The sequence below is a fragment of the Tasmannia lanceolata genome, unplaced genomic scaffold, assembly GCF_043159265.1.
Source record: "Tasmannia lanceolata isolate RefF3 unplaced genomic scaffold, GAP_Taslan_0.1 ptg000002l, whole genome shotgun sequence".
Taxonomy (NCBI): domain Eukaryota; kingdom Viridiplantae; phylum Streptophyta; class Magnoliopsida; order Canellales; family Winteraceae; genus Tasmannia; species Tasmannia lanceolata.
The window spans coordinates 33825307-33836083 of record NW_027518679.1 but is presented as its reverse complement, the minus strand read 5'-3'; the positions used below and the strand labels follow the sequence as shown (position 1 = coordinate 33836083).

The following is a 10777-nucleotide window of genomic DNA, read 5'->3' as shown; positions in this document are numbered from 1 at the left end:
GTTGATTAAAACATTTTGTTCCAATCATTCTCTTTTGAAAAATAATTCCAAGGTTTGATTTTATCCAATTTTCTTTTGCTTCTTCAGTTGGGGATTTCTAGAGTGTATGCTTTGTATTTATATTGCAGGATAATGGAGAACGTGGATTGTTCCTTCTTGAGGGGTGAGAATGATGATTGTTGTCATGAACCTATGATTGAAGTATCTTCAAAATCAGATGATCTCGTTGAAGACATGGGGAAGATAATTTAAGAACCACAAATTGGGATGGAATTTATTTCCGATGAGAATGCATTCAAATTCTATACTAATTATGGTGGGAAAATTGGTTTTAATGTTAGAAAACAAGTTGTGCATAAATCCAAAATTGGATTTGTGAAGAGGAGATGTTTTGTTTATTCAAAAGAAGGATATCGAAAAGAGGACAAAAGGCGTGAAAAGGTTTTGTATCATCAACCAGTTTCAAGAGTTGGATGTAAGGCACACATGACTTGCCTACTTCAAAAAAGTGGTAAATATCGAATAGTGCCATTTGATTCAAAGCATAGTCATGAGTTGGTCAGAACACCAATGAAACATATGCTACGAATCAACCGGGTATAACCGGGGCTAAAAAAGTACAGGCAAATGATGCAGATAAGTCAGGGATCCCAATTAAAGCAACATTAGAAATGATGAGTAGAGGACTTGGAGGGCATGAACACCTTGAATTTTCGTATGTGGATTACCGAAATTACATACATAGAAAACGGAAGATAGTAATGGAAAAGGGAGATGCTGGAGCTATTTTACAATATTTTCAAAAAATGCAATTAGAGAACCCATCTTACTTTTATTCAATACAGCTTGATGAAGATGACATGATTACGAACATTTTTTGGGCTGATGCACGATCAGTGAGTGATTATTGTCTTTTTGGGGATGTTGTATGTTTTGACACAACTTATCGAACAAATGATTATGGTTGGCCTTTTGCACCATTTATTGGTGTTAATCATCATAAGCAAATAGTGATATTTAGTGCAACTTTGCTTTATGATGAAACTATAGATTCATTTAAGTGGTTGTTTGAGACTTTCCTAGGTACGATGTCTGGAAAGCATCTAAAGACAATTCTAACAGATCAGTCTGCTGCAATGGCCAAAGCAATATCTGAGGTATTCCCCCAAACGTGTTATCGACTGTGTGTGGCACATTTACCAAAATGCCGCAAAGAAATTAAGCCATCTGTTTCATAGATCAAATCAATTTGCGCGTGATCTAAGTAATTGCATATATGATCATGAGGATGAAGATGAGTGGCTTTCAGCATGGAATAATATACTTGAAAAGTACAATCTTATAGATTATAAATGATTAAAGGCAATGTTTGAAGAGAGGAAAAAATGGGCTATGGTGTATGGGCGACATACTTTTACAATGGATATGAAGAGCACACTACGAAGTGAAAGTATGAACAATGTGCTAAAAAAATATCTTAAGCCTAAGCATGATCTTCTACGATTCTTTGAACATTATGAAAGGGTTTTGACAGATCGAAGATACGAAGAATTAATTGCTGATTTCAAGATGAAACAGACCACACCTATATTATTCGTTGATGCAGAGATGTTACGGCATGGAGTGGAAGTTTACACCCAGAAGTATTTAAATTGTTTCAAAAAGAGTATACACGTATACTTGATTACAATATATATAAAGTTGGTAAGTCTGGGACTGTGAAGCATGTGGTTAAGTTTGATTCACTTGTATGTAGTTGCATGAAATTTACTTTTGTTGGGATTTTATGTTCGCATTCATTAAAAGTTCTGGACAAGAAGAATGTGAAAATGATCCCACCTCAGTATATATTGAAAAGATGGACTAGAGATGCAAAAGCTAGGAGTATCACAGATTATCATGACACTGAGATACATGAAAATCCTAAAGAGTCCATGGGCAAGCGTTATGGTCATTTGTGTCGCAATTTTCGTGAGATTGCATCCTTTGCAAAGGATCATGAAAAGTTATTCGCACATGCACATAAACGTAGTTGAGTTATTCAAGGAATTGCAGGATATGAAGAAAAATATTTTTTTGAGTACTTGTCCCAATACGCAAGGTGAAACGTTACTTCCTGATAGTGAACATGTTGAAAAAGTGGCTCACACTGTTGATCCTATGACAACTACAATACGTGGGGTTAAAAGAAAAGCCACAATCGGTCGTGCGCGTGGTCGGTTGAAAGATCCATTAGAGCGACGGAAGCATAAATCCACAAAAACTTCAAGGTGCCAACTATCCATGGAGGTACATTTTGAAAAATCTTATATGAATATTAAAAAAAATTACTCTTATGTTTTTTCTTGAAAGGTAAAGCATTACGCTTATATTAATATAATGATCTCTCTTTGTATAGGAGATTTCCCCTCACTGATTGCAATACACAAAATGAGCAGTTCACTCAGGTAAGACATGCTTACATAGTTGTAAAATATTACAAGAGTCGTCCCTCAGTAGAAACACATTTATATTGACATACATTGTAGGAATATTCCATCACTGGTTCCAATTCACAGAAAGAGCAATATGTTGCTAGTCAAGGAGTTCAATACTTTGATATTTCAACCCTCACTGGGTCAATACTCAAAATAATCAGTTCACTCAGGTAAGACACTCTTACCTAATTGTCAAAAAATATGTAGTTGTACAAATATCGTAGGAACTCATTTATATTGACATATATTGTAGGAATCTTCCATCACTGATTCCAACTCATAGAAAGAGCAATATGTTGCTAACCAAGGAGTTCAATACTCTGAGGTTTCAACCCTCACTAGGGTCAATACACAAAATAATCAGTCCACTCAGGTAAGATACTTGGTTTGATCATATTCTAGTTAATGTCCTAGATCTTGAAATTTTATTAATGACATGAAAGTTATTTGGTTTTTGTCCTTGCAGGTATATCAAATAGCATGCATTGGATCTTGGTGTGTGGGGTTATTTTGAGGATGTATTGTCTGCTGACTTTGGAGTATACTTTTGCATTGTGTATGTTTGGAAACAGGATTTTCTTTAGTCTTGATTAGTTTAAAAGAAAAACAACTGTCATAGGCGGTTTTAGTTTGTTGATACAATTCAGAGCTGATAGACATTCTTATTAGTATGCAGAGAATGAGTTAGTGAAGGTGACATTGATTTTGGGGAATATAAGATCTTGAAGACCGTTTAACTTCATTGGACATCTATGTTTACATCTATTGGCATTTAATCCATTGATGATTCTGTGTAGTTTATTCAAATCATTTTCCTTTATTATTGAAGTTTGCTTTTGGATATCCATAGGAAAATGATATAGGCACAACCATGATTTAATAATTGCACAAACTCAGTTTGTGTTTCTTTTTAAATTGCCTGGTCAGAGTGTTATGGGAACGCTAATATCCTTTGGCAGCCCCTTTACATAAAAAGACAAGATGAGTTAGTGCAATTAATAAAACATGATTGCGATGAATCATTTCCTTATCCATATCATTATATATGTTATTACAAATATAATGTGGTCATGCTAATTTAATCACAAGAGTGAAGAATTGAAAGAAAAGTCCTCAACGTTGAGGAGTTAGACTTAGAGAAGTTTTTGGTCGTTTCTTTTCGTACTTCTAGTCGAACTTGGAAACCCAAGTTGAGTAGGTTTAGAAATTGCCAAAGTCTACATTATAGACAACAAGATGTAAACGATTGAGGCTTTGAATAATAGAAATTTGATTTGGGTTTTGGTGGAGAAAATCTCCTCTTTTATCTATCTTTTAGGTAGAAAAAGAAGTAAGTTTTCTCATTGAAAATCATGTTTTTCTTATTTATCAAATCTGTTTTATGCAGGTTTTTTTTACTTGTTTTAATGCCCACCCCCCCACCCCCTTATGCTTTTTACTTGTTTTAATGCCCCACCTTATTTATCAAACCTTCCCTTATCCCAAAGCTTCCGCACTGTCATTTCTGAGCATTAGTTGTATTAGAGATTCCGCAATCCACAACCTGTGTCATTTGGCTAAGCTTAATTGTGCTTTCTACAATTTGGATTGTGGCCATGTGCTGAAGAAACTTACTTCTAACTATTCATTTTAATTGGATTAGTCACAATTCTAGGTTTCGAGAATGATTTTTATGGGACTCAAAATTGTTGTTGACAATGATGCATGTTTATTTGGGGGATTTCCTAGGGACTATGGCACTAACGGTTGGGTTGTTGCATCTGAGGGCAGGGACAGGCTCGTGGGATGGTCCCTAGGAAATCCCTTACTTGGGTTAGAGAATCTATGGAGTCCAAAGTCATTTCTTAACCAAATGTCACTACTGGTGCTTTTCCTTTAGTTCGCATGCTATGCCTTTAGTTTACTGGAGAATATTTGAATAGCGAAAAATCAGTGTATTGTCGTACTCTCCCCCTAATATCGAACCTCACAAATTTAATCTTTAAAACGATTTGATTTTCAACTTTAGCCTAATAGGTTTTAAACCTATTCAGGGCCCCACTGCCTAGCTACTATTCTCCACTGCCCACTCCAATTTTCAAATCAGAGAAATCAAATCCTCACAAAGTCTCTGTGCATTAAGATGATTCAACGATAAAAACCTTCAAAAAGAATGCTCCAAAGTTTTGACCCCGTACAAAACCCCCAAAAAGGGCAAAAGAAACCTTAGGACATGTTCGGCAGCACTTCTCATTCTCACCTAAAGAATCGGGCAGAGTGATGAGAAATTTTAGAAACAGTTATTTATCGCTCCGTGGAATCCTATTTTTCAGTCGACGAAGTAGCAGAAATTTTGGAAACGGACCTTAGCGGGTCACGCAGCCAAACATGATTTTTGAGGATTTTTTGGGTTTCGTCATTCTCCGCCCTAAAAAGGGGGGAAATCCCGTAAAAGAATACTTAACGAACACACCCTTAGTTTCTCTCTTTTTGTTTCTTAATTTTAAGATTATCGTGTTCAACTAAGTTCTAGATTCTATTTTTAAATTTAAAAAATAGGAGAAATATCATGTTCTATTCCAAAAGCAACTAAACAAAAAAATAAGGGCAGCCAGTGCAGAGGCTCCCATCATTGCGGGGTCTAGGGAGTGCTAGATGTATGCAGCCTTACTCCTGCTTTGCAGAGAGGCTGTTTCCGTGACTCGAACCCGTGACCACCATGTCATTCTGGAGCAACCTTACCATTAGGCCAAGGCTCGCCCTCTAAATAAAACAAAACAAAAAAAGTTGTCTACAGTGGAAAGAAATCACATAAAGTTGATTTTTTGAAGCATAACTTTTAAGAGAAATGTGACATGGAATCAGTAGACAAGCAGCATTGATAAGAGCCGTTCATCTGTGGATCCATGCCTACGGTTGTCTGGCCGCTGCCGTTCTAATAAATTAAAAGAAACGGCTTTTACTTTCTGCATTGTTGTTCAAGAAAGGCCCATATCACACAGGGACCTCCTTTTATCACACCAACAAATGCAAATACATGTACAAAAAGAACTTAAAAATAATAATAATAACGGCGCATGTTAGATTTCAAATACCAACTACTCTATCATGCGCACATGTGGTTAAGGCCACACAAAAACAGAAAATAAGATGAAGCTCATATCAAGTGTAGGTTTGGGAGCTCTGTCACTGTGGGAAGACCCATCGAGAATAGAATAAGGGGAATATGAAGAAGACACCAAAAACCCCCTTAAGAAAAACAAAAGAGAGGTGGCACCTTGGTCTTCCCCTAAATCTCAAATGGGTCTGAAAACCCAACTCAAGTCCTCTCTCTTTCTAATCACAGCCCATCTCTATACACTACTAGAATAGCAAAACAAAAACCAGAAAGAAAGAAAAAATAAGCATAATCAAAAGCAAGAAGAACCAAAACCAGAGAAGAATCGGAAATCTTAGACAAGATATAGAACCCAGAGGTAGAGGCAGCTTAAGATTTTCTTTCGGGCTTGGGCTTATATGCTTTTCAATTTTAGGGTTAGGGGTGAAAAGTTTCTTATATATTGGAAAAGGTAAGAGATGTATTCGCTCCCTTTTCTTCCCCGGACCACCTCTCTTTGTGTAATATTATATAGTCACAAATAAAGGGTGCCCAGGAAGAAAATGGGACCAATATATCACTTCCTTATATTGGAAAATGTTCGCCTGATGATGTTCTACAAAATCAACGGTCTTGATTTTACAAACGTGACCCTTGTGGGACCTCAAAAATGCTTATCTCCCATTCATAATGAGGATTTTATATGATGTGTGATTAGTATTTTTCAAACAGGACAGTGGGGCCCACTTCTTCCGATGATCCAAACTGTTCATTTGAAGGCCACAACTAAATAAGCCATACCTCTCAAAACATCTCCACAGATATCCTAACTCCCATATCTGTAGAGGTTTCGATAATGTGTAGACCCTGTTCAGATCGGAAGGTTAGGATCATCCTAGAGATGATTTATTGGGTATGTCCTATTTATGTTGTGGCCCATCAAATGAACGGTTTGGATCATCTTAAGAAGTGGCCCCACTGTACTTTCTGAAAAATATTCTACTTCAAATAAAATCTCTTCGTACTGATACTCTGATAGTAACTTTGTGAGTTTGGGTTCTGCCTTCTAGGCTTGATGTGGTCTAAGTCCATGATCTAAAACAAAGAGGTTGTTTCACCTCTATTGAGGCTAAGTGCGTGTCAGTATTCTATGAGGTAACTAGTTTTTCCTAGAGATTTCATTTTTTTCAAAGGCTAGTTACTGGGGATCTTCCAAACCCCTTTCATCCTCCCACTGAATGTCTTATCTTTACCAAGCATTGAAAGCAAAGTCCAATTCCAATAGAAAGAGAACTGGATCGCTGCTTTTCTTTTGCTCAGGTTTGATGGCTAATTCACAAACAACTCAAGATGATTCGACTAGGCAAGTCACAACTCATGACCGGTGTCACATAGCTTAAAAGGAATGATGCAAACATTGCTTGGGACTATTTTATTTTTTTCTGAAGGTAATCTGTTATTTATTATGGGTGGACCATGTCTTCTCATAACTAAATAAAAGGGCCATTTATCATAAAATGATCTCTCCAATTCCATTTCCAATTTTGCAAATTTTTGTCAGTAAAATTTAAGGATTTCTATTCTTATAATATAAGCTCACTTTATAAGTGGCTTGGAAGAATTACTAACCAAAGTTCCAATATGAAATATTGGTTATTTAAATTGGTAAGACGATCAAGAAAGAACTTGAATGAGGAAACTCAGAATATATCAACAGGTTTGCGTCTGCATATAGATAAAAATATTCACACTATATGTTCTTTCCCATACATTATAAATAGTATGACAATATAATTAGAGGAAATGAAGTATGTGCAACTGAACAGATAAGTTATCTGTGCAAGACTGCACAAACCATAGTGGGGGGACACATTTTTTGGGAGATCCAATGCATTCATTTGGAAGGCCCTTCCATGGATAGGGTGTGTACCAAAAATCAACCCTTTAGGATCATCCTAACCCTGCCATTTGTGGAGGGAAAAAATGGGCAGAAACAGTGTCTGTCCATTTTCCCCTCCAACTTTGATTAGGTTAGGATGATCATAAATGGCTGATTTTTGGTACACATGCTATCCATGGAAGGGCCTTCCAAATGAATGCTTTGGATCCCCCAAAAAATGTGGCCCCCACTATGGTTTGTGCAGCCATGCACAGATAGCTTATCTGTGCAGCTGCACATACTTCATTTTCTCATATAATTAATGAAATAAAATCGTGATTATTTAATATCTATATCATTGCAGAATTGATGAACGTACATAATCTAAGACAAGATGTCCATTGTTCTTATTGTAAAGCCAAGCACTTTGAAGGTGAGCCTCCAAGACTATGCTGTCAGAATGGACAGGTTTCCTTACATGTTAATGAAATACCAGAAGAATTATATCAATTATATACCGGAGAAGGAAGCGACTGCACAAATTTCCAACAACTTGTTCGTGGATATGATACTGTTTTTGCCTTCATTTCAATGCGTGTAGAAGTAGATACAAATTTTACAAATTTAAAGAAAGGTCCTTACACATTCAAAGTTCACGGACAATTGCACCACTACATTCCATCATTGATGCCAACCGACAACTGTCCTAAATTGCTGCAAGTATATTTCTATGACACTGAGCATGGAAGTAATGACTGCTTGCATCACATACCTGATCTTCGTCGAGAAATTATTGATAAACTGATTACAAATTTTGGAAATAAAACCTTATTCTCAATTCCTAAAGAGCTTAAGACATCATAAGTCCCTACAAGATTGTGCGATCATTATTAACAAAGATTGTAGATTGGATCAACAGGTATATAATGCTCTTACAGCATCACAAGTCGCTGTAATTTGGATTGAAGGAGTCAACGATGAAAGCTTACGTACAAGGGATATTATTCTTCAATCTCATTCTGGTCATACCTCCAGAATTCAATCTCACTTTGGCTGTTATGATCCATTGCAATATCCTTTATTATTTCCACGTGGAGAAACAAGTTTGCACAAAGGCATAAGAAGATCCAGTCAATTGAATACCAACAGTCGCACATCAATTGTCTCTTGTAATAATTTCACTGAATTTGAAACATTATAATGCCATGAAAATGGTAAAAAACTATATTTAAGTTTCTTTTGAAATTTATAATATTATTCTTTACAAAATTATGCATTATAATTACATGTTATAAATTGTTCTACAGCAACAACTTGCAAAACAGACAACAAAAAAGATGTTTCTTGCCGAGAATACTATGCTTTTATGTTCTAGATGAGAGATAACAGTAAATGGAATGTTATCCACAGTAGCCGATTATTTCAACAATATGCAGTTGATATGTATGTGAAAATTGAGATATGCCGACTAAACTTTTTCTATGAACATCAAAGTACCATTTGTGCAAAATTGTATCAAGGTATTTTGGACAATAACGTTGCTGGGAAGACGCATGGGTGCAAAATGGGTAATAAAAGAATAGTACTACCAGCATTGTTTATTGGAGGTCCTCAAGATATGAGACGCAGATATTTGGATTCATTGGCTTTGATACAACATTATGGTAAACCCAATCTTTTCGTGACAATGACATGTAATTCAAAATGGGAAGAGATGGTGTTGCAACTAAAACCAGGAGAAAAGCATACAATAGGCCTGATCTAACAATAAGGGTATTTAAAGGGAAGTTCGAAGATATGAAAGAAAAAGTTGTTCGAAAAGCATGCTCTCGGTCGTATAATAGCTCATACACATGTTAATAAATTCCAAAAAAGAGGATTACCGCATGTTCATTTGTTACTTGTGATGGAAAAAGAAAACAAGATGTTAAATCCAAATGAATATGATAAGATTGTATGTTCTGAACTCCCAAATGAAAAGAATAAACATGTATTGTTTGAAAGGATTGTCAAACACATGATGCATGGCCTGTGTGGAAATATGAGAACATCTTCACCGTGTATGGTTAATGGCCAATGCAAATTTCATTATCGAAGAGCATTTTGCGAGATGACCAAACAAGAAAAAGACAACTAAGCAACATATCGCAGAAGGTGTAATGGCTGACAAATATATATACGAAACCAATATTTGGATAATAGATGGGTTGTTCCATATAATCCTTACCTTCTTGAGCAATATAATTGTCATATAAATGTTGAGATGTGTTCGAGTATCAAGGCAGTTAAGTATTTGTATAAATACATATACGAAGAGCACAATATGGTGGCAATGCAAATCGTATAGAATGAAGCAAAAGTTGTAGTTGATGAAACTCAATGGGTATCTCCGCCTGAAACTATTTGGAGAATTTACGCAGAAGTTGTAGTTGATGAAACACGATGGGTATCCCCGCATGAAGCTATTTGGAGAATTTACACATTTGATTTGTATAAGATCCATCAGTCAGTTATAGATTTACAGCTTCATTTACCTAACTAACAGCTGGTTACTTATTGGAAAAATCAAAAGCTACCACAACTTCTGAACAAGAACATCTTATTCGTACTATGCTGACGGAGTATTTTAATATGAATATTGTGGATACATACGCAAAAAAATAGCTTTATCGTGAATTCCCTAAACATTATGTTTGGGATGAGAGAGGTCATCTCTGGACCAAAAGAAAGAAGCAAAAGGTGATTGGTAGAATAAGAGCGATAAATCCGTCCGAAGGTGATAGATATTACCTACGATTGCTTTAATCACATTCTAGGGGCTACATCCTTTACCAGTTTATTAATAGTAAATGACCATTCTTGCTCAACATTTAGGGAGGCAGCGCAGAAAAATGGGCATCTTGAAGACGACAATGGCATCTTCCGTTGTCTAACAGAGGCATAGGGTTGGCAATTTCACCCATGAAAGCGGGGATCCACCCAGCATGGGACGGGGATTCCCCGATTTGAGCCGAGTTGGGGACGGGGAGGGAGTTGGCCCTACCCCATTTCATTATACAAGCCGTTAATCATTTTAGTGTTGTTTTTAAGTGTGTGTTTTTTTTAATTTGAGGAAGCTAGAAACATTAAACATTTGCCGTTCTTTTAGGCTAGTAATATTAGCACAACCATATTTTGATAAGTGCACGACACGAATACAGCCTGTCTTTTCTTCTTATTTTGGTATTAAGTTTTGACAGCTGTATAAAAATTAAAAGACAAGATGAGTTAGCCGAAATTATAAAAATGTGAGTGCCAACATCAATAGCCTTCGGGTCTTTTTACTTTTTTAACCTAACGAAAGGG

At 36.1% G+C, this 10777-nt stretch overlaps 1 non-coding gene and 1 pseudogene across 1 annotated transcript; one reads left to right on the top strand and one right to left on the bottom strand.

Moving 5' to 3' along the window:
• The first annotated feature begins 267 nt into the window (after nucleotides 1–267).
• Nucleotides 268–2956, top strand: LOC143890954 (protein FAR1-RELATED SEQUENCE 5-like; annotated as a pseudogene).
• Nucleotides 2957–5302: 2346 nt separating this feature from the next.
• On the bottom strand, nucleotides 5303–5489 carry LOC143845855 (small nucleolar RNA snoR143). Its single transcript, XR_013234546.1, has one exon. It is a non-coding gene; the product is annotated as a small nucleolar RNA snoR143 (small nucleolar RNA).
• Between the last annotated feature and the right edge of the window lie 5288 nt (nucleotides 5490–10777).